General features: G+C 37.7%; 2 long non-coding RNA genes across 2 annotated transcripts in view; one reads left to right on the top strand and one right to left on the bottom strand.

Annotated features, from left to right (window-relative positions):
• LOC132111173 (uncharacterized) overlaps nucleotides 1-24,552 on the top strand; it is a 36,275-nt gene that overhangs the window by 6,888 nt on the left and 4,835 nt on the right. The window contains exon 2 of the long non-coding RNA XR_009424747.1: nucleotides 21,573-21,649. This is a non-coding gene — a long non-coding RNA (uncharacterized LOC132111173). The remainder of the gene's footprint in view (nucleotides 1-21,572; nucleotides 21,650-24,552) is intronic.
• LOC132111172 (uncharacterized) lies at nucleotides 1,819-23,147 on the bottom strand. Its single transcript, XR_009424746.1, has 4 exons — nucleotides 22,964-23,147; nucleotides 21,524-21,634; nucleotides 7,136-7,319; nucleotides 1,819-2,651 (listed from the first exon to the last, which is right to left on the bottom strand). It is a non-coding gene; the product is annotated as an uncharacterized LOC132111172 (long non-coding RNA).

The following is a 24,552-nucleotide window of genomic DNA, read 5'->3' as shown; positions in this document are numbered from 1 at the left end:
GAAAAAAACATTGGAGTTTGATGTTTTGGCAAACTCATTAATACTGTCTTTGAGGGTGGCGTTAGAGTGTTTATTGCAGTCGTGGGCGTTTGTACCATCAAGGGTGTTATTTCCTGGCCCGGTGCAGTTTTTGTAAGCCTGCAGATGACTACAGAGAGCAGGGTACTAATTTGAGGAACCAATGTTGGCTTATTTTCAAGTTCAAATCAACTCATGCCTTACATTTCATTTCCTTGCAGTAACACCTTCAAAAAAACCTATATTATCCATCTACACTGTTTTTGTGTGATATGTAAAAAAATTTAAAAATAATAAATCACCAACAACAGCAATAAAATAAAAACAAATATAAAATAATATAAATAATATAAAAATAATTAAATATATTATTAAATGTTATATAATTATTATTACTATTATTAACACCAAGATCTTTGTTTTTCTTTCTTTCTTTCTTTCTTTCTTTCTTTCTTTTTTAAATAAGTAGTTGGGCTGTAAACAGTGTCCTTTCTAGAAATAAGCACTTGAAACCTCTTTTTTGGATCAGCAGATTTGTAGTTGCTGTGCGGCCTAATCTGGTCACTAATTCAATCATTTAGGCCTGCTTGGAACAGGAAGGCTGACATTGACTTAGTTAAGAAAAGCATAAATGGAAGATTATGTAAATCAATACTAATTAAATGAAGAAAGGCCTTCACCTGTTTTTCTCTTTTTAAATTCACCACAGCTTTCAATGCTGCATTTATTAAAGACAGGATATATTTTTTAAAAAGACAACATTTTGCAGGACTCTCTTCATACAGAAGGGCTTGTTCTGTCAGGGCTTGTTCTGTGAGCTGCAAAAGGCCTCGAAGCAGGTTAGACAGAGTGAGAACCAGCCTTTGAGTGAGCCCTCCAAGAGAAATAAAAAACACCCACTCCTCATGCGTTTGGTCAAACATAGGTTAAGCCAAGAGGAGGCTGGCAGTTTGCCCAGCCGAAGCTCAAGCGACTCGCTCAGTCAGGTTATCAGCGGCGACCGCCACGCCAAACAAGCGGGCACCAGGAAGTACCAGATGGTGGAGGCTGGGAAGGCGAATAACACAGAACCGATCACAGGAAAGGTCAGGATGAAAATGAAGGAAAAGGAAATGACACAGGATCTTCTTTTCGAGAATGTGTATTATCATTATTATTTTTTAATGGCTGCAACTGAAGCTTTGCTGCCTTTCCGATGAATGACAGGGAAGCGGAGCAAATCTGACATTGTTGAAGTATGAATTTCAGCATTTGCCTTTTTTGCAAAATACTAAGTCAGATCAGTTCCTCTTGATTGGTAAGAAGGGCTTGTCCTGCATTCGACCTGCCCGCAGAACAGGGGGGTTTTATTGGCTAATCAAGTTCAATTAATAAAAGCTGTTCTCCTTAATTCATAGGATTTCACTCAAAAACATGCATTGGGATGAAGTAATACACTTTATAACACTTGAAACTGTATCTTACTTTTGCATCTACAACTTTCACACATAAAAGTGAATGATGCAAATTTGAAAACAAAACAATACTTAGTATATATCTAAGTATATGGGAACAGACGAGAAGTACAGAGTATTCAGAAAGGCCATTGCATTGCACATTTGAATTAAGAGCAGAGGGAAAAGTAAGAGAGAGCAAAAGAGATGTTCTGTGTCTGGTCTTGATCCTGGCCTAAAGGAGTTGCTCCTCCAAGCTCAGAGCTGTTGTGACATCTTGGTGATTGATAGGTAAAATGAGATCCATCCTGTAATAAAGGCAAAGTCCATGCAATAAAAGGCAGGATTTTAAAATCCTAAATCAATACAGAACATCGATCCCAGTAGAGGCACAGCAAAGGGAAAAGAGGATAAACCCTGGAGAGAAAAAAAAACAAAGAATCCGTCATGAAAGAAAGAATGAAGTATTATGTGAATAGTTGGTTTATGCGAGTTGGTCATCTGGATAATAGACGGGGCACTGCAGAATCATGCTGACCAGATATTCTATAACCCTCAGACTATAAAATCCAGATCTGGAATCAATCTGTGATTTTATAGCCGCTCTGTTTCTGCTCTCTGTTGTTTTATCAGTGAAAGGATGATACATTTTTGCACTCTACCTGCTCACAAGCACTTCACCGGAGTGCTGAAATACTATAGCAGTAAGAAATAGTGGTTGTAGCTTTAGAACCTGTCATCAGCATTCAGACTGGTCTCTAGGAGTTCAAAAACAGTTTTGACCAATCCAGAGACATTAAACAAGTTGGATTTTACCCAACCATCCGTCCATCAATTATATGCCATACAGACTTCACTTGCACAGGATCTTCTAGCCACTAACATCTTCCACATTCTTTCTCAGACCATCTCAAACTATGAATTGTGATCTTGACTCCTCGGTTGAACAAGTGCGACAACAGCTTCATGTCTTCAGAATCTGTATAACAGCAGCATCCGATCACTGAAGAAGACCTGCTCCTGGCTGCAGTTTTCAACCACAGAATCGCACACATGCATGCACCTACACAGATGTCTCATTGTTCCTCAGTTGCTTGCTCAGTGTGCTTAATTAAAGCTGAACTACGGGAATGTCCTAACAACGCTGAGGAAAAAATTCTCTTCTCCCTTCTGTTCGGCCAGTCTCTGTCTTTTATCAACCTGTAAAAAAAAAATCAAGCCTCTCCCTCGGTACTTAGTCTTCAATACCATGCAACAAATAAATTGGAGATGAAGACCAGCACATATTCATGTCAGCTATATTTCATGTTTCATATTTCCTGATGACTTCACGACTTTTGGAAATGGGACTTTTGGGAAGTGACAAAAGCCAGTTCAATACGAATTATGGCTCACAGTATTCATCTAATCTTTATTTTTAATATACAGACCTTTTGCATTTTTTAAAGGCAGCTACACTCTTTCCTTTTGGTTTCCCTCAATCTCTCTCTTTTCTTTTTTTACCATTGTTGCTCTAGTTCATTCAACACCAGGGTCAACCTACAGCTTGTCTGGTGGTAAAGGTTATCTTATCAGATCATGTTCAGCTTGAGTGACCAACTCAGTGGGTGGACTGAGGTATTTGTAAAGTGATCATAGCAGCAGAGTTCTAGTTCACAGAGATAACAAGCCATCTGCTGCTCATCCAATGTGCCTCATGAGTCAGCTAATGCTTTGGCACCAACCTCTTCCACAACAAAGAACAGTTTAACAAGGTATCAAACATGCCTGGCCCAGACAGGTGGGAGGCCTTCACATGTAGCACGCATTTGAAAATATTAAGTTTGTTTTTCCCAGTTGCTAAGGCACATTTCCTAAAAAAATAACACATTTCTGAAAAATATGACCACAAAACCAAAATTGCAAACCTATTTAACAACAGAATCTATTACAATAGGCTTTTATGAAGAAACAAAATACTGCAGCGAACTATTGCCATTGTTTGAATCTGTGTCAGGAATTGATGGAAGTTTAACAGTGTAAATAAGTCTTGTTGGCCCAAACTTTTTACTACAATGAATCTACATCAATTACAGTGCTAGAATACAGTTAATAAATGCATCAATTGTATAAAAAATGATTCTTAGTTGTGCTTATAATATTGTTCTCAGAGTATAAAGAATAAATTGAGGACTAGTATTTTTACTGCTGGTAAAAACTATGGATGCAAATAATAATAATAATATTTCGGACTCCTCCAATCATTTAGTCCACTTAAACACCTGCCCCTTTCTTGCAATTAACTACAAGCTAGTATTTGGATCTTCCTCCATTCAGTCAACAATCAACAGAACCAAATCCTTGCATTAGATATGTTCTTATCCGATAATCCTTTACACTACAATGTACATCACAATACAGAAGAAATTATCTGTCACTATTTCTGTTACATCACGACTGTAAACTTACTAATGCTTGCTAATGTACACTAAGTCCACAAAAATCTGAAAAGTGAAATCTTTCCACATTGAGATCCTAAGTCGCAGACATTATTCACAGCGCCGGTCTGAACTCCGTCTCTTCATAGCAATTTGACCTGCTGGCCAGCATCTGTTCAGGTCCTGTGAGGCTAGTGCTACTGAAATACTTATTAAAGTGGACATTAACAAGGAGCAGTACCAGCCAAATGCCTTGTAACTTGGACGAGCAAGGTGACGAGATCATTAATTTTAACAAGGAGAGCCGATAATAATCTCATTGGAGCTCTTATTTTACTGACACTGCTCTCCTGGGTTAGTCCATATGACTTGGATACAAGGATAAAACCCTCAACTTATCAAAGCAACACAGCTTGGACTCATTACATATCGGTATTAGTTTAAGATCTATTACAGTATGCAGAATGCAGATTCCCAAACTCCTGATAGTGGCTGTCATTGGAATTTTAATTGACTAACATGAAGGAGGTGGTAATATTTCTCCAACCCATCTATCTTCTCCCTCACCTTCCTCGTATCTACCTCTCTGTTTTTATGGAACGATAAAATCGTCTGTATTTAAGTTATGGCAAGTTTTTGAAGTGCTACAGGCGCCCGTAAATTTGGCGGCACCTTTGGGAGCTGCTGCAGCGGAGCTTGCTGTGCCACTATTTCATAGCCTGGGTGATTCATGGCTCTCCATGTCATTCCCACAGAGGCCTCGTAAATCTAAACTCATGCTGCCATCATTAGGGAACAGGGGGCTGTCGAGCAGAGGCCCAAGGGCCACTTTACATGGACTAATGCTTTTGGTCATTTCACTGCTCTTCACATTTCATCTAGTGATCCCTTCCCAGCCAGACAGGCTTCAGGCTTTGGTGGACTGCGACCCTAGAGCTGTCACACCAACTTCACCCACGCACATATCTGGCCTTGGTTCTCCCTGGTCAACAGCAGCTGTCCTACACGCTCGTAAAAATCATATTGCTATTAAGCTATAAAAAGGTTTTGCAACAAATGCACCATTTCGTAGGCTTGAAAGAAAGGGAAATGTCAGTGGGAGAGTAAAACTGAATTATTGCTTTCAGTTAAAAAAAAAGCAGCAACAAGAAACTGATAGAATTTAAGAAAAGAAAAAAGAAAGAAAATATAGGAGGATAAGACTAGAAGGCCCAGGAGGGGTGTGCACGTTTCTTATACAAGCTCCTGGGCTCTTTGTTGTAGACACCTGTGCACATCTAAAGTTTCAGCGAGTCTCTAAAAAACAAACGCAAAGCTCTGATCTCTTAATCCGCGTGGCTCCGTGGAGCATGGTCACATGATGATGGTGCACCATGGTGGTAGGGGTGCATGGGTGAGGGGCATCTTAATCTTTTTTAATTCAAATCAAGGAGGTCCCTGGTGGGACTCAGGGATGATACCCTATCCGCTGCAATCAGGCTGACCTCCACTTCGGGCGCGCTCTAAATGATTAATGGAGCTGCCTTCCCACTGGTTTCCACGGCAACTGGTAACCGGATAGCCCACAGGAATTTGGCTGCCCGCCCAAGTGAGCACCAAGGGAGGAGGCAGAGAGGAAGAGAGAGAGAGAGAGAGAGAGAGAGACTGACTGCATATGGGAGAGGGATGGGGAGAGGGATGGGGGTCGAGAGGGATAGTCCCAGTTCCATGAGAGAAGGAAAACAGAGACTTCCTTGAATATGTGAAAGCACAACTTTGTGAGAATGATGAATTAGGATGTAACGCTAACTGTTTACTATTCTAATAATAAAGCAATAGATTAAAAGATCACCAAACAAAGAGGCATCGATATCTATCGTCCACACTTAATATAAGTACATTTATATGCACAGTTATATTCAAGCTACGGCAGTTTTTTGATTTCCAAAGCTACTCTCTGTCCAAGTACAAAACACAATATATAAACAAATATTGTTTATATTGTTAAATAGTGTTCTTTCAGGTTCGTACATCCACACACAGTTTCAGTTTTATATTTGCAAAAAAATATATATATATTTTATTGCTTTAATATATTGGTACGCTTAATCAGCCAGACTAAAGTGTTTACGTTACATTTTACATTTTTTAATAGCTTTAATTCAAATAAAATCTTTTTTTTATGGCTAACTTTAAACCACTGATATAGCACTGTGTTTAAAATACTACCACTGTTACCCCTTTGACTGGCCATCAGACATAACACATGGGCTTTGCAAATTTGAAAATATATTCCAAGCCCATGTCCATCCATCCAGAGGGCGACTGATGAGGGAATTCATGTTAACTTGATGGGACCTCTAGTGCTTAAGTGGCCTTTATAGGGTAAGAGGCTTCATGGGGATTGATATTGATAGAAACTCAAAGCCTAAATTGATCTGCCCATCAGGTTCACAGCCATACAGTGTTCCCGAGTAGACAGAAGACAGCAATGATGGAACTTCACCAGTTGTGATATTAAAATTAGCAGAGGGCAGGTTAGCAGATAATTATGAACCATTTAACCCAATATCTTAATGTGTAATATGTAATTTAAAGTCAGAAAGAAGGGTTGGTTACACATCTAGAAAAACATTCTGATTTATTGGACTTGTAACACAACACACATTCACTGGTCCTTCTCTCTTGGTCTCATTTTCTCTGTATGTGTGTGTATGTTTGGGAGTATTTTGTGTCAGACCTATTGTTGTGGTTGAAGGTAAAATCAGCTGCTAGGTTTTCACAGGAAACCACACAGACAGAAAACGCTCCATAATGCCCAGTCTGTGTATTGAAATACCATCCCTGAGAGTGTGTTGTGCGTGCGTGCGTGTGTGTGTGTGTGTGCGTGTGTATATTAGAAGACATTCACAGCATCACCGAAGGTATCTGTGTACATGGTGTTGCTTCTCCCGCAACATCTTGTCACTCATCGATGCGGCCTCATTTGTGGATTGGATTTCTCCAAAGTTTTTGTCTCAGATGATGACACATCTTTCCGAAACATGTTTGAAATTCACATTATTTGTATTTACACATAATGGGTGTTAAGCAGCTCCGGTTTCTAAACACGTAGGCTAGCTGGAAAATGTCATTTTACTGCAATCTGCAAATTTGTCATGAAAGGGTATTTTTAAAGTTGTGCATGTGTGTCCTGTGTGTGTCCCGTAAGTGCTATATGCAGTGCTGACGGACTGATGCAGAGGGGGTATCACTGACATACTGACAGACCAGTAAACCCAATCTGACCTGTTCCTCCTTGCTCTTCTGTGGCCTCCGTCTCCCAGTCTCCCTCAGATTTCTCTCCTCTATTTCCTGCAAATCTCACAAGCCTTTATAGAGCTGCCGCTAGTCACTCAAACAGGCAGCTTTAACCCACAGAGAGTACGGCAGGATTGACCTCACCCAGGTTCCAGTCTCTCATCAGTCCATACTGTGGGAATAATAATGACAGCCCATTAAACTGATGTGTTTACCTGACCATTTCAACAGCACGCAACAAATAATATTGTGTTTAAGCTACTGATAAATGAATAAAAAAAATTCTAAAACTAAACTGAAGTATGTTACAAATGTAAGTGCCATACATAATAAACATACACAAAAAGACTCACTTATTCATTCTTCACAACTATTATAACTGTGGAAAATATAAATAATAGTCAAACTATGAAAATATACTAAATGAAATTATGCAAAGACCAAAAAAGTAAAATCAAAACTGTTGACGCTCAAGTTTATGTTAAGTGACTTTCTGTGTTTTAAAGGGGTCATGTGACGTTGTTAATAAAGAACATTATTTTGTGTTATTAGTATAATGCAATATGTTTATGCGGTTTAAGGTATAAATATATTAAAAAAAAATCTGATTGGTCAGATATCCAGTGCATTGTGAACAGCTGAATTCCTCAAGTGTGTGACGGAAATGTTACGCCCCTTAACACTGTGATGCTGTGTATATAGTGCGATGAGACAAAAACAATAAAACCCATTATAAACAAGGCATTTGTTGTATCCAGTGGGGATATAATTAACTGATTATAAAGACTTATAATGTGTTTTGACGCGTTGCGTATCACACTGATTAAACTTAAAAACAAATGTCTGCATTTATGATTAGAGAAACAACAAGCACTACTCTACACTGCTTAAAACTCGCATTTGAATAGTAAATAGCAAATTCTTTATATATGAAAACATATTTACAGGCTGTGAGTCAGAACTGATGGCATTGTAGGCTACTCTCACAGGTTCAGGAAACAGTCCTCTGTAAAAATAAGTTGCACACACACAAATATTTGGTTTGAACTTTTCTGGAACAGTGTTGTAAATACAACTTAAACATTGATTTCTTAACTTTTATAAAGAATATCTTTTTGGGTTTGAGACTTTAGTCTTTACGACTTTTAGGGATCTTATCTATTCACGAACAGCTTGTAACACTCCAAAGAGAAAGAAAAAATTGAAAACGCATCATATGACCCCTTTAACTATATAATAATATTAATTATTATTATTATTATTCAATTATGAATTTCTTATTAACAATTTGTTATTTGTATGTATATGTGTTATTAATACAGAAATCTATACATAGTCATTAAGCAAAAACCTTTAGAACAAAAGGTCTTTCAATAAGAAACATTCATTAAGTCCAAACTTTTGACTAATATCTTACATTAATTTTCTTTTATGGCATTGAAATTGTTTTCTATTGGTAAAACATTTACAAATGAACAAAACTCAGACTTTTTTCAGTGGCAACATAAGGATTCACTACCACTACACTTTTTGGAAAACAGGTGTATTTTTCTATACAGATGAGTGGAATAGTTGCAGTTCTGAAGACCTGGCCGGAACCATTTTGTTGAAATTATGGATAATGATCGTGACCTGTATCCGTAAGGCACAGTGTTTACTTTCACAAACAAGTTTATAAGATGAATTGAGGAATTCAAACTGTGTATACCAAGGGGAGCAGAAATGTTTAGTCACAGCGGAATATCTGACACATGTGACTACCGAAGGACTGAGGGCTGCTGGGTAAGAGAACAGACAAGCTTGTGTGGGTGGCTGGAAATACACCAATGGCAAACAACAAACAACTAGAATCCATGAGCTGATCAAGTCTGACCTGAAATAGAATGAGAAAATGCTCCCTCACGTGTGTCTTATAGCTATGTGCATGTGTCACTGATGTCCGTAGACAAAACTTCATGAAACATTACAAACCACAGGAATTTGTGAATGAGGCAGATGTCTTTTAAGACTTTGTTCCTTTAAGAGATACTGAACCCAATTGTTCCGGAATCTGTGTTTTAGTCATAGTGCTGTGTAAAAGCCCTTCATGGATGTCCAGGTTTTCCTTAACAGGAAATACAAAAATAAATACATTTAAAAAATAAATAAAATAAAATTGTGATATATACACACACACACACTTTTTTTTTTTGTATATCTAGGTCACAAATCAACACACAAATGAAAGTGAAGTGACATTCAGCCAAGTATGGTGACGCATACTCAGAATTTGTGCTCTGCATTTAACCCATCCAAAATGCACACACTGTGAACACACACCCGGAGCAGTGGGCAGCCATTTATGCTGCAGCACCCGGGGAGCAGTTGGGGGTTCGATGCCTTGCTCAAGGGCACCTAAGTCGTGGTATTGAAGGTGGAGAGAGAACTGTACATGCACTCCCCCCACCCACAATTCCTGCCGGCCCGGGACTCAAACTCACAACCTTTTCGATTGGGAGTCCAACTCTCTAACCATTAGGCCACGACTTCCCCAAAATGAATGCAATGTTTAACAGTTTAAATTGATACTCCACCTAAAATCCTTTCATCATTTACCCTCATGGCTGGAAGCAGTGGTTCATGGTTGAAAAAGTTTAAAATATTAATATTTTCTTTCGCAGACCTCATTTTGCTTCTGAAGACATTAATTAATCGACTGGAGTCATACACTGTAAAAAAAAAAACAAAAAAAAAAAACAAAGATTAAGTGAAGATTGCAAAGATTATTGGAGTACATTTGACAAGAAAATACTTTTCTAGTCTCATTTTTAAAATGTAATTTTTATTAAGTCTCTATTGTCATTTCCTTGACTTTATTATTATTTCCTTGACATTTACTAACAATTTATGAGTGATAACTTCAAAGTAAATAAATAAATCAGTGCATGGTTTACAGTGTGTTTCACAGAGATGGATTATTTTTCTAAAAATCTCAGTTTGTGTTCCACAGGAGAAAAGTTATATACATCTGGGACAGCATGAGGGTGAGTAAATGATGAGAGGATTTTCATTTTCAGGTGGAGTATCCCTTTAACTTTTAGTTACACTGTGAAAAACCAGCAGTTACAATCAGTCAACAGGCATATAAGAGTCAATGTGAGCAGTGTGAGAAGGGTTCAACAGTAGGTTTGCCCCCTTTGTCAGAGACCGAGGGGACCAGTCTAACAGCGTTTCATGATTAATGAAAGAGGGAAATGGGGTCATGTTGTATTAAGAAAATGTGTGTTTAAACCCAAAACCGGCACAGAGCTCAGACTAATGCATCAGTTATCGACTGGACACCTGAGAGCGAAAGGCTGTTACACTGGTCCCTATGGCCTGCAGGCCCATCCATCCACACAGTGCTCCCTTTACCTTTCTGTCGCAGTCACTCACTTTTTTTCGATTATATCCTCTTTTTTTAGCTCTTTTCCACTCCCTATTTCTTGTAATTCCTCTCTCCATCCAACATTTCCCTATTGTCCATTCTTTCTCTACTCAATAACACAATAGGCTCAGTGTCAGTGTGATTGCATGTTTAAACGGAAGCCATGTTGGTTAACACTCAGTCTGCTCTCAAACCCCTCTGTGGACAGCAATTTGATCCTGATGACTTGTTGGGGATACAACGGCATGGCCTCAGGTCCCAACAGCCGTGATTACACTTACACTTCTCTCTGCATTTACTTCATTCTCTGATGCTATAGCAATAATATTTGTAGATATTTAAGGTACAAGCTAGTTTATCAATGTTTTATTTATTTATTTTTCTCTCATAACCTGGAGCTTTTACAAGTTTTGTGCTTTTTGGAAGAGCAAGGTTGAAAACTAAAGTCACATAAATTTGTTTCAGATCTGTTTTTGGTTTGCTCAAGTGAACCATCATTTGGATGCATAGAGTTCACTTTGCAAAGTTTAGTTGTAAACCAAATATGGAGTGTGGATGGCGACTATGCAAACAACGACTGATTCAGATGAGATTCTCATCCTCAGCGGAGGCCCAAACAAATGAAAGCATTATCGCACTGTGCCAAGATACAAAGCAGGGAGTGGAAAAACAAAAAATAGAGTACCATGACATGAAAGCCTGTGCATTGGGTTGCCCTGAAATGAAAACCTGACATTTACAAAAACAGAATTCATAATGGTCTTTTCATCAATATGACAATTACCATAAATTGGTTATGAAGAGTGAAAATTTCTGGCTTTGATATATAGTTTGATATATAGCTTTGGAAACTTCTGCTGTAAGGAACAATCAGTACATTTATGCCATAATTAAGTTTGACTAGGCCTTCATCAAAGAAGATGAACTTGCAGAGGGAGTTTGAAAATTAGATTGTTTATCTTAACTTTTGCCTTCCACCCTACTATCATTATTTCCTGTTTCACATAAACAAAATGTTAAAAACTGTTGACCATAGAATGACAAGACCTACTGGACTAAAATACATACCATTTTAAAATCACACTGCCATTATATTTCATAGTTAAACAAAAAATTAACTAAGAATTTTTAATTGTTTTAAACAGAGATTTATTTTTTTATTTTTGGAAGGAAGGGAACATAATTTAAAACCATTGAATAACCAGATTATGGCAACATTATAATATAAGTAAATCAGAATTAACTATATTTGTTTTGCTGGATATAGTTTCAAAATTGGGCCAGCATGGGCTGAACATGCTCTGATATGAGTATACAGTATCATATTGATTTGCTCATAGTTGTCTTGCTCTTAGATAGATGATCCTGTTTTATTGGATCATTTCCTCAAACTAAACATTAGGAGGCAGACAGGATCAAAAGCAAACACCAAGAAAGGTCACTCTAATGATTTCTGTTATGTTTGGAACATAAAAGAGAAGCAAAGCACTTTTTAGCAATCAGATTACACAAAAAGATCAGTTTATCTCAATTCAAACCAGTTTGTTGCCATTTTTAAGTTCTCTGTGCTGTATAACACAAACAACAAATATTCAGAATATATATATATATATATATAAAATACATGCATACATTTATATAAATATAAAAATCAGCAATAGAATTATTTCTCAAGGATTATGTGAAACTGAAGACTGCAGTAATAACTGCTGAAAATTCAGCTTTGCCATCACAGGGAAAAGTTACATTATTTAATGTAAATAATGTAATTATTTACACACCACACTACACACACACTTCCTTCACTGCCTATGGGTCAGAGGTCAAGTGATTCATCAAAGTTTCCTGCAGAGAAAGTCACATAAAGAGTCCTCTCAGGATTATGCTGGGCTGAAGATGGTGTGGTTTGTTTATAACTGTTATACCACAACATTACATTCATCTCTCTGTTTCCTAGATCACAGATGTGTGAAATCATTGGCTTTTCCATTTTTAGTTATTTTGTTTTGGCCACCTTGTTTTGTGCATGTGTGTGGTGTATGGGTCCTGCTGGTTACATTAACTGATATTTGGACATCTGCTGGGTCTTGGCTCAAAGAGTGGGCCTGTCAACATAGGCTTTAGAAAATCGAGAAATTGCACAAACACTGAGCTGCACAGTAATAAAAACAAGCTCCCGCTTGCTGCATTAGATCTACATTAGTCCAACTATCCGGACTCTGTTGTTGCATTAATACATTTAAAGGGTTAGTTCACCCGAGAACAAAAAAATCATCCTCCTACTCACCCGTGAAGTATCCTAGGTGTATGTGACTTCCTTCTTTCAGAATAATCCAATCGAAGTTATATAAAAAATTGTCCTTGCTCTTCCAAGCCTTTCAATGGGGGTAAGTGGGTGTTTGTTGTCAATTGCTTAGAAGACGTGAAATAAAGTGCACACATTTGTAATAAAATGTACCTCAAACGGCTCCGGGGGCTGAATAAAGACCCCCTGTAGCCAATCCATGTGATTTTGTAAGATAAATATCCAGATTTCAAACGTAATAAATGCTTTTTTTTCTCACTTCTGCTGACTGTTGGGAACCGGAAGATGTGCAAGCAGAAGATGGAAGAAGTATGTGTGTCACGCGCGCCTCTGGGAAATGTAGGAGCAAAGGAAAACCAGTCTCCTCTTGGCTTATTTTGAAATCCTCCAACATTTTTCTTTAGAAATCCTCATTTTGTGCTTCTAATTCATGACCAGCGTTTTGTTTTGTTCTCTCTTCGTGCTTGTCCCAAACCACGCAGCGGTGACAAACTACGACATCTGCCTGCACGTCTTCCGGTTCCCAACAGTCAGCAGAAGTGAGAAAAAAGTATTTATTATGTTTGAAATCTGGATATTTATCTTACAAAACCGCATGGATTCGCTACATGGGGACTTTATTTACCCCGCTTACCCCCATTGAAAGGCTTGGAAGAGCAAGGACAATTTTTAATATAACTTAGTTTGGATTTTTCTGAAAGAAGAAAGTCACATACAATTTAGGATGCTTCGAGGGTGAACTATCCCTTTAAGGGGCCGTTCACATATCGCGTCTTTTGCACGCGCAAGTTAGTTATTTCCAATGTAGGCGCGCGGTATGCACGCTCATAATGTAAGCGACGCGCACGCGGTGCGATGCGCCCGTTTTTTCCAGGCGCGTCCGCACCGCATCGAGTTAAAAACGTGACAAGAACCAACCAATCAGCTTTATCCTTTCTCGTAACAACGCTGAAAGCTCAGCCAAGATCAAGGAACAGCTATAACCATAGCTATATATGGATTGCCATTTTTAAATAAATTTAGTAGCAGAGCCACTGCAAGAGATTTTTAGTGCTGCAAATCCATTTTTCCTTTGCTGAAATTTCCGCGTCTTCACGGAGAGAGCGGGTCATGGTTGCTAAGCAACAGACAGACGCCTCAGGGGCGCAACTGCCCGAGCGCTTTGGAAAGAAGGGGAAAGCGGCGCGCCTAGCGTTTTCCACGCGTTTTTAGGCGGGATATGTGAACGGCCCCTAAGGATATATTTGGTCAGATACAGTTACATTTCAAATGCCTTCTTCATTGAGCTGAGCAATGAGACTTTTTCCACTTCAACATATTTTCTTGTCAAGCAGTAAAACTATGGTTTGTGATCTACAACCCGAATTCCGGAAAAGTTGGGACGTTAAATTTTAATAAAATGAAAACTAAAAGACTTTCAAATCACATGAGCCAATATTTTATTCACAATAGAACATAGATAACATAGCAAATGTTTAAACTGAGAAAGTTTACAATTTTATGCACAAAATGAGCTCATTTCAATTTTGATTTCTGCTACAGGTCTCAAAAAAGTTGGGACGGGGCATGTTTACCATGGTGTAGCATCTCCTTTTCTTTTCAAAACAGTTTGAAGACGTCTGGGCATTGAGGCTATGAGTTGCTGGAGTTTTGCTGTTGGAATTTGGTCCCATTCTTGCCTTATATAGATTTCCAGCTGCTGAAGAGTTCGTGGTCGTCTTTGACGTATTTTTCGTTTAATGATGCGCCAAATGTTCTCTATAGGTGAAAGATCTGGACTGCAGGCAGGCCAGGTTAGCACCCGGACTCTTCTACGACGAAGCCATGCTGTTGTTATAGCTGCAGTATGTGGTTTTGCATTGTCCTGCTGAAATAAACAAGGCCTTCCCTGAAATAGACGTTGTTGGAGGGAAGCATATGTTGCTCTAAAACCTTTATATACCTTTCAGCATTCACAGAGCCTTCCAAAACATGCAAGCTGCCCATACCGTATGCACTTATGCACCCCCATACCATCAGAAATGCTTGCTTTTGAACTGAACGCTGATAACATGCTGGAAGGTCTCCCTCCTCTTTAGCCCGGAGGACACGGCGTCCGTGATTTCCAACAAGAATGTCAAATTTGGACTCGTCTGACCATAAAACACTGTTCCACTTTGAAATAGTCCATTTTAAATGAGCCTTGGCCCACAGGACACGACGGCGCTTCTGGACCATGTTCACATATGGCTTCCTTTTTGCATGATAGAGCTTTAGTTGGCATCTGCTGATGGCACGGCGGATTGTGTTTACCGACAGTGGTTTCTGAAAGTATTCCTTGGCCCATTTAGTAATGTCATTGACACAATCATGCCGATGAGTGATGCAGTGTCGTCTGAGAGCCCGAAGACCACGGGCATCCAATAAAGGTCTCCGGCCTTGTCCCTTACGCACAGAGATTTCTCCAGTTTCTCTGAATCTTTTGATGATGTTATGCACTTTAGATGATGAGATTTGCAAAGCCTTTGCAATTTGACGTTGAGGAACATTGTTTTTAAAGTTTTCCACAATTTTTTTACGCAGTCTTTCACAGATTGGAGAGCCTCTGCCCATCTTTACTTCTGAGAGACTCTGCTTCTCTAAGACAAAGCTTTTATAGCTAATCATGTTACAGACCTGATATCAATTAACTTAATTAATCACTAGATGTTCTCCCAGCTGAATCTTTTCAAAACTGCTTGCTTTTTTAGCCATTTGTTGCCCCCGTGCCAACTTTTTTGAGACCTGTAGCAGGCATTAAATTTTAAATGAGCTAATTAAGTGGATAAAAGTGTAAAATTTCTCAGTTTAAACATTTGCTACGTTATCTATGTTCTATTGTGAATAAAATATTGGCTCATGTGATTTGAAATTCCTTTAGTTTTCATTTTATTAAAATTTAAAAAACGTCCCAACTTTTCCGGAATTCGGGTTGTAATAAAAAAGTGAAACGAAAAAAAGAGTGACATGACATTCAGCCAAGTATGGTGACCCATACTCAGAATTCATGCTCTGCATTTAACCCATCTGAAGTGCATACACACACAGAGCAGTGAACACACACCCAGAGCAGTGGGCAGCCATTTATGCTGCGGCACCCAGGGAGCAGTTGGGGGTTCAGTGCCTTGCTCAAGGGCACCTAAGTCGTGGTATTGAGGGTGGAGAGAGCACTGTACATGCACTCCCCCCACCTACAATTCCTTCCAGCCCGAGACTCGAACTCACAACCTTTCGATTGCGAGTCCGACTCACTAACAATTAGGCCACAACTTCCCTGACCATTTAGTTGTGGTCGGGGAAGTCGTATATAAAATGAAGTTTGTATAAATTTAATCTAAAAGATGCTTAAATTTACAGCTATTAATAAAGTAAATAAAAGCAAGGAGTGAAGTAGAGAAATAATAATGATGGGTCGATCTTAGCCACGATCAGTAGGGGAGTGCTATGGTAGGGCCCCGTTTATTTACTTTAAGATTCTGCTGAAAAGATACAGACTGATGTTTTGTCACATGTAAAATACGAGCCGCTTAACAATATTTTGAAATAGCATTAACAGTGAAATGACCCTTGGCGTAATAACCATCACTTACCGTTATGACGGCAGACGGATGTATTCTGATAAGATGTTTTTTTTCTGTTTCAGGTCTTAATTTGTCCGTTTCATGTTAGACTTAAAGGAAAAGCTAAATTAAATAACTAAATAGGTATTTGCTTTAGAGGGAGATATTAATAAAGAGGAAGAAATCTGAGCCTTTGGGTGGTTTTATTGCTTCCCATGTCTTTCTTGCACTTTCAGATTTTGTTCCTCACCAACAATGGTAACCACTGATGCTTTGGAGTGATTTTTGTTAAACAGTGAACTTGTTTTAACCTATTAGGAACATGTTATTTACAGACTTTTGCAAACATATCATTTGTTGCAATGTTTTGTTTTTAAGCTAAATCTGAAATTGAGAATGTATTTGGTAATAAAACTGTTCTTTGTAGAACCTAAATATCTTCCTCATAACTAAATTAACTGGCAATGCTTCGATACATTGCACTGAATACATTTAGCGAACATGAAAGTTAATATACATTAAAGCCTTCTGAAAAACATTGCTTTTTAATGCATGTTTTAATACATTGCTTTACTATTTTTTATTATATAAAATGCCCTCTGTCCAGTTATTCATATTCTGACCTTACAATACCAAAAATATACTTACAAAATTATATTTTACCTCTTGAAATAATGGGAAAATTTTATATGATAGCAATATCAACTATAATTGCAGCTACACAATAAAGAGGGTATTTTGTTTGTTTCTTTATCTTGAACTTTAAATGTGATTCAATATCTTATTGTGCTCATTGTGTTAGTTAAGCTGTCCAAATCTTTACCTTATCCACACGACTTATCGCATTTTCTCACCCTCATTTCATTCCAAAACTATATGAATTCCTTTCTGTTTTGACATTTTGTGTTCCACAGAATAAATAAAGTCACCACATTTTTGGGTGGGCATTTCAAGTCTTTAATATTTGAATAGGACACAATTATACAAAATATATTTTGCTTTAATACTGTGCTATGCTTCAAAAATAATGAACATCAGCATGTTACAATAAATAAAATGTATCTAAAATCTAAAATTAAAATTTAATCTATATAATCTAATAAATCTATTACAAATCCTATTTTATGTTCACAAACACTATGAATTTAGTTGCTTTTTTAAGATTCTAATTGGCACAATTGTCCCATCTACATACATTATGTGCTGTGATCTTCTGATTCTGTTCACTGCCTCACATACTCTCTGGCTATATAATTCAAAAGTTATAGACAAAACAAAAGAAATGTGAAATTTAGGCAACAGCAGTGACAGGCAGAATAACATGCTAGTGTGCTGTGTTTCTGGAGAGAAACGTTAACATGCTTTAGTTAACGTAGTTTAGTTTAATCAAAATCTTGTTTACATGTCTCTGTGGAACTGACAGCAGCAGTGTGCTGTTATTTGAACCTGATCATTTGTCAGAGCCGTTGTGACAAGGGCACCACAAGAGTCCTCAGAAGGACATGGGCTGCTGAGAACCAAATTCATTTTTAACTGGGTGCGAGACAGAGCCATTGGCTTTTAAAGTGCCATCGATTCACTGCAGTGGTACTTAATAATAGTCAGATCCAGATCCACACTTACATAGCTTTTAGCTCAATCCTCACTTCAATCCCACTAGTCTCAAAACTCTGAGCGATGTGGCAAGTGATGAATTCTTTAACCGGGTATGCCATCTAATTTATCAGAGACAACAAATGCCTTACCCAGGGTGCGATTTGCCGGGGGGGATTCGTGGGATTTCCCCCTTTCTGGTCAGGTGGGGATAAATTTACCCCCCTCAAAGTGATAAGTGCTACTACACTAGTGGCGAGACGGATCACAAAACTTATCACGGATCCGTGGTTTGATTAAAGTCAATTTTATTTTAAAATGCGCTACTTTGGCTGGCTCTGATATAGCTGCCGCGCAGCCTCTCTGTTTTCACCACTCTGCAGACTTGTAATCTGATTGGTTACACCTCACGAGTAATAGCCTATCAACACTTGCGAGACGGTTGAAGCCGGTCCGCTGGGCAATGGAGTTGCTAACTTGGCGTCTTTGTCGCTAGATTTAGTGACTTTTTTTTTCCAAAAAAGCGACTAGCGACAAATCTAGCAACTTTTTGGACAATCACTATTTGGTCTCTGAGACTCTCTGGTGCTGCCGCACAAGCGCGAGGTCTCTCTTTCCCAGCGCGAGCCTCTCTCTCTGCATCTGCTGTGTTCAGCGAGCGCAGAGAGGAGCAGTATTTCAGTTAAAAAAATAAAAATATATTCTGTTGCTTCTAACTCTATTTTACAAGCAAGTATAGCCGACATCAGTCTCAGCTCAACCACTGACTTTATCGTATGTGTATTTGATTTCATTAGTGAAGATTAATGTTTTAGAGCTGGTTATGTAGTCTTAATGGACCACGTTTCATTCATTATAATTTTCATTCCGTTGTCTGACAACAGAAACATTAAAATACAGTAATTAAAACATTTTTATTGAGAATTTAATTAATTGGCTAAATTAAATTGCATTATGTGAGCATAGGGTAGCAATACAATACGACGCACTTACGTCATAAATATGCTAATTAGCGCATGACGTCATGTAGTTCATGTTCTCATGATTTATTTTTATGAATTAAATGTTTCAAAACATCCCCCCCTCTGGTTTTTTCACAAATCGCACCCTGGCCTTACCACATGCTTATACACATGCATATTATATATATATACACATATACATATATATATATACATATATACATACATATATACATATATACATACATATATATATATATATATATATATATATATGGGGAAAGTTACTTTTAAAAGTAATATATTACAATGTTGCAATACTCCCTAAAAAAGAACAATTGTTTGTTTATCTAAAGTCATTTTTGCCAATTAGTATGGATGAACTGCATAATCAAAGGTCAGCAGCAAAGACATAGTTAATAAAATGGGATTAGATACATTTGTGTTATTTAACATTTAATTATTGCAGGTTTGCGTCATATTCTGAGTTTGCATTTCACTGTTTTAATTCAATTTGAGGAATACTAAATCAGTTTTTTTGCGAGTGGAATGAATTAATGCACATTCACATTTAGTCTAGAATTACATCATGTTCACATAATGTCTCTGTACTTCCGATTTCTCCTATAATGGGGGCAGGAGACTTGTCAGTCAATAAATGGGAAAACAAAGTAACTGGCGTTACTTTTTTGAAAAAGTAACTCAGATATTTTCTTGTAAATTAAAAAGTAATGCATTACTTTACTAGTTACTTGAAAAAAAATAATCTGATTAAGTAACTTGCGTTACTTGTAATGCGTTACCCCCCACACTGCACTATATATATACACACACACATACACACACACACACACACATGCAATATTTGTCAAGCATGGGGAAAACAATTTATACAATAAAACCCTAACTTTGTTTAGTATGTATTAATGTATACTGTACCTTCAACATATTTTGTCTATGCCAAAAAATTTATGAAGATATGTTCAAAAAGAAGATATGTTTTTTCAATAGACTTTCAATTGTAATTTTGCTTGAGAAAAAATTAAAAATGGTTACAATTGTTTTTCTTTTTATTTAGTCTGGTTAGTTTTACATTTTTTCTGCTTGTGCGAGCAATTTGCAGACATCCTAACAAACACTCAGATGCCCAGCTTCAACAGTCGTATATGATCAGCTGCGGTCCAGGTTCCCACTCAGAAGGGGTTATACATTGCAAACCCAGCATCTTTCTGACAATGGCGAAAAATAATGATGTTTCATAGCAATAGAGAGTAGGCGCCAAAGTTGTTGTGTATCCGCACTTGAATTCCCTCTCTAACTGACAAGATTTTGCAGAAAATTACCACTGTTTGGCAAATTAATTTACAGGTGGTTACATACAAATTCCAAACACTTTATTATGGAAGCCAACAATATGTGACACCTCAAATCAATATGGAATTTATACTAATGTTAACTCTTAACCAGTCCCCGAATAGATAGATAATCTTGTCCAACCCTTCTGGAATCAGATACATTGTGCATTGACCCAGGGTGGGAATTCCCCAGGTTCCTCCATGAGGCCACTAAAGCCCAGTGACAGTTTGTTGTTACCATATTGTGTAACCTAAAACCTCAACGAGAGGTTTGTCACTCGCTCACCTTCTCCACTTGTAAGCCAATAAGGACAGTAATTGACAGATACACTGCTGGAGTGAATGACTTGAGCTCTTGAGGCCAAACATAAACTTGAACAGCTTCCTGACAGGAATCCATCATTGTTTTCTTTACCCCTTCACATGGGAGAATATAATGGTTTATAATTTTTCATTGGATAGCTTAATCATCACAAAAAAGGCGCCAACATCTGAATTTTCCATACACTAGTTCCAAACATTACACTTGTCTTTCAGCAGCACCGAACAGTATGAATATCCATTCAGATGCCCAGCTTCAACAGTCGAATTTGAGATCGACTGCATAGCAGGTTCCCACTGCGAAAGGGGCTATACCTTGCAAAACCAGCACCTTTTTGTGCATAGCGCAATCAGATCCAGATGGTGTGGGTTATGACCTCCACGGGGCCAGGCTAGCTGATCTACTGTCACTCAGTATCTCAGTGTGTATGTGTGTTCAAAAGCGTAAAAGAGAAGACGCAGATGATGTATGTCAGTGTAAAAAGAGTCCACAGACTATAAATGCCACTCTCCTAATATGTGCCTTAATGACAGATCTGTCAGCCAATAATCACAGAGTAAAAATGATACTGTAATGCCTATCTGTGGTTAAGCAACACATATACAAGACGATATTGCTGTGTGTGAACATTACAATACTTTGTACAGTTTGGGAAGATGCTAAATGTAATCTAAATAGGGTTAATATTGTCAGTTGCCTGATAGTATTTCAAATGCAAAGAACAGGCAGCTTGTACTGAGACAAGTTGTCACTGATGAATTAAGTATTTGTAAATGTAAAAAACTGAGATGCACAGAGGGGGATGTATTTTAGGTAAGACAGAAAAAAACAAGAGGCTGTGGTGAAGGCTTGTACCATTTGTCTCATTTTATCCTTCCTCTCTCCTCTGCTTCTTTCTTGTTAGGTGATCGGGTTACTCCTCTGGCCCATCAGCTGAATAGGTGGGGCTTGATCAATGGCAGGAAACTGAAGGATCAAATGGTAATATATCAGAATAAGACTGAGCCAAAGTCTGCACTCAGCCACACACACACACACACACACACACACACACACACACACACACACAGACACACACACACACACACACACACACACACACACACAGAGAGACAGAGAGACACTTAAACCTAGACAGAGCCCAATGTGACCACAGAAACAGTAACCTGCACACTGACACAGAGTCAGTAACCTTCATCTGTGCTGTACAAGACCATGGAGACCACAAGTGATGCATCACACACACACACACACACACACTCTTCTTTCTCTTTGCTCACTCACAAACGCATTTATACATTTATAAACCATTGCAGCCCACGGCAAATGCAAATTATTATCATGAATTGTGTTATTGATAATATTACAGATTACATTTATTATATTTAATGCACGTTTATATGTATTCATTTTAATTATTTCTCAAAGTTACCCTGAGGATGTGTGTGACGCCTGTCGGGAATTCGCATAATATCCACACAAGAATTACTCTGAAAAACATAACTCTGTACCACAGATGTAAAGCAATAAAACCAGATTATACTGGTTTCCACAAAGGACTTAATGTAGGACTAATTATCTCCTAAATTATTCTAATTTAGAGGTTTAGTGCAAGATTAATTTAATCAGGATATTGCACACACCTCAAAATGAATCATTTTGTAATTCCAATCTTTGCAAGGTTATAATTGTTTTTTTTTTTTTGATGGTTTTAATTTTATTTGACAGAATTCATGAAAATCTGAAATGACTTTGAAATTAGATTCCTTGTTTATCCCTTTCAGTTTTGTCACCTGATTAGCCACATACATGTAAGAAGCATTGACAAAATATAAACGAATATTACATTATATTATATTCTAGCAAATGTGTATGGGTCCTCTTGGTCATTTAAAAAAAAACAATACATAAAATAACAGCGTTTCTGCTAATGCTGCAGTTCGAGTCATTAATCACGTGATTTGACAACAATCATTAAAGTGGTGCTGTGAAAAGCGTCTGACTGAATGAGTGAGTTTAGCAGGTTTAAATATTAAATACAGCCGATCCACACTAAAAGAGAATTTCTAATATTTCTACACTTGCTTCGCCTAGTATATCTTTCAATAAACGGGAACAATATGCACAATATATAGACTACAACGTGGATGCTTATTTAGCCTCTGTCGGTAGAGGCAGGCGTGTTAAATTGTAAAATAATCTAAAGCTAAACACATTACTTTCAGTGATTGTTTTCATCGGGACGTTTAAATGCGGCCATTTAAAAGATAAAGCATTTATACCGACAGACTCTACCTGTGAGCGGTGTGAAATGATACAGCACACACTTTAAGAGAAGCCCATTTGTGTTCAGACTCTGCAATATCTATTAGGCAGATGCTACTGCAACCTAACACCAGCTTTTAGGACACATTATGCCCTGGGTTCAGAGTGATATCGGAGGAGCTTGAATTAATGATTGTGTAAGGGTCGCCCGCAATCCCGCTGCCTGCCCATAATTCAGAAAGGACCTCAGATTGTCCACAAAATGTCCATAATTTAAATCTGATAATAATAATAATAACAATCAATGTTTAAATGCCTAATAATAATGACATATAATTAGCTTTTTCTCTATTTTATTTATCTTTTTGAAAGCATAAGATTTAAACTATTTATTTTCAATATAAACAGTTTATTTCACGTGTTCGTTGTTGATGCTTTGGATTTACATTTTATTCCCAGTGTTCCTGTAATTACAAAGTTTACTTGTTTCAGGAAAAGACCTCACCACCGAAAAATCGCAATAAACATCGTTGTGTTGCATTCTTTATTGCGTCTGACTGACAGCTTTAGTAAATTGGCTTTAATAAAGCAAAGACTTCCCGTGTGCGTGTCATAGTAAACGGGAGGTTTAAAGTGAGCTTCCGTGAGGCGGTTACCCGGCCGGGACAGATATAATTGTTTGTTTAATTTTTCTCTGATGCATGAAGCCATGTCAGTGTTCACTAGTTATAGTCCAGGTTTTGATTTGTGGCAATCAGTATTGTTTAATCTATTAAATCCAGGATCTAAATGATCCGGTTCCTCCTTTTCAATGTGCTGCAGCTCCAAGTGTCATTGGGGCCTGTGCGCTGCAGTGTGCGCAACCAATGCGCTGCGCATTTTCCTGCGTTGAAGGTCAATTACTCCCCATACTGAATGCAGAGTAGATCAGTGTGTCGGGATTACAGAGGAGGACACCCACATCATGGCCAGAGAGATTGTGTGTGCCTTTGCTGTACAAAAAAAAAAGTACAAAATGTTGAGGTATTTATGGAGGTTTTATGTAGGATACTTGTGTTTCTAAACCGTTATTAATGCATCACAGTAGAGATGCAGTTAAGAAAATATATCGGAATATCCTGGATTTCTTTTCGAACAAGAATAAACCATTTGAAACTGTCAAATGCTGCAAGCAGTACCTACATATTATCATCTCCGTGCGCTATGGGGGACCGGGGTAGCGTTTAGAGTGATGCTTCAGTTTTTGTTTTTGTGCTATATGGGTGCCAAATTCTTACGAAATATTCCCATATTTGCATGCTACAAATAAACGTCAAGTAGCTTTTAATGGTGTTGTTGTTGAAACTTAACGCACAAATAGAGGTTGGTTGTTAACACGAATTGAAAAGATTAACATTTCAATTTTGTGCATGACTTTGTATTGTGTTAATAACATTTAATAGGTTAACATATCTTTATTGAGTTTAAAAAAAAAAAAAGAAAGAAAAGAAAACAACTCCTCAGAACATACAATAATATATTTAATAATAATAATAAAGTGTTAATCAAATTTAGGCTACTTTATTTTTTATGTCCTCCCCATCCACACAATTTAAAATGGTAAAAAGGAATAGTTAAAA

Source organism: Carassius carassius, chromosome 30 (genome assembly GCF_963082965.1).
Source record: "Carassius carassius chromosome 30, fCarCar2.1, whole genome shotgun sequence".
NCBI lineage: Eukaryota > Metazoa > Chordata > Actinopteri > Cypriniformes > Cyprinidae > Carassius > Carassius carassius.
The sequence above is the reverse complement of the archived record's forward strand: the minus strand, read 5'-3'. Positions and strand labels throughout refer to the sequence as shown.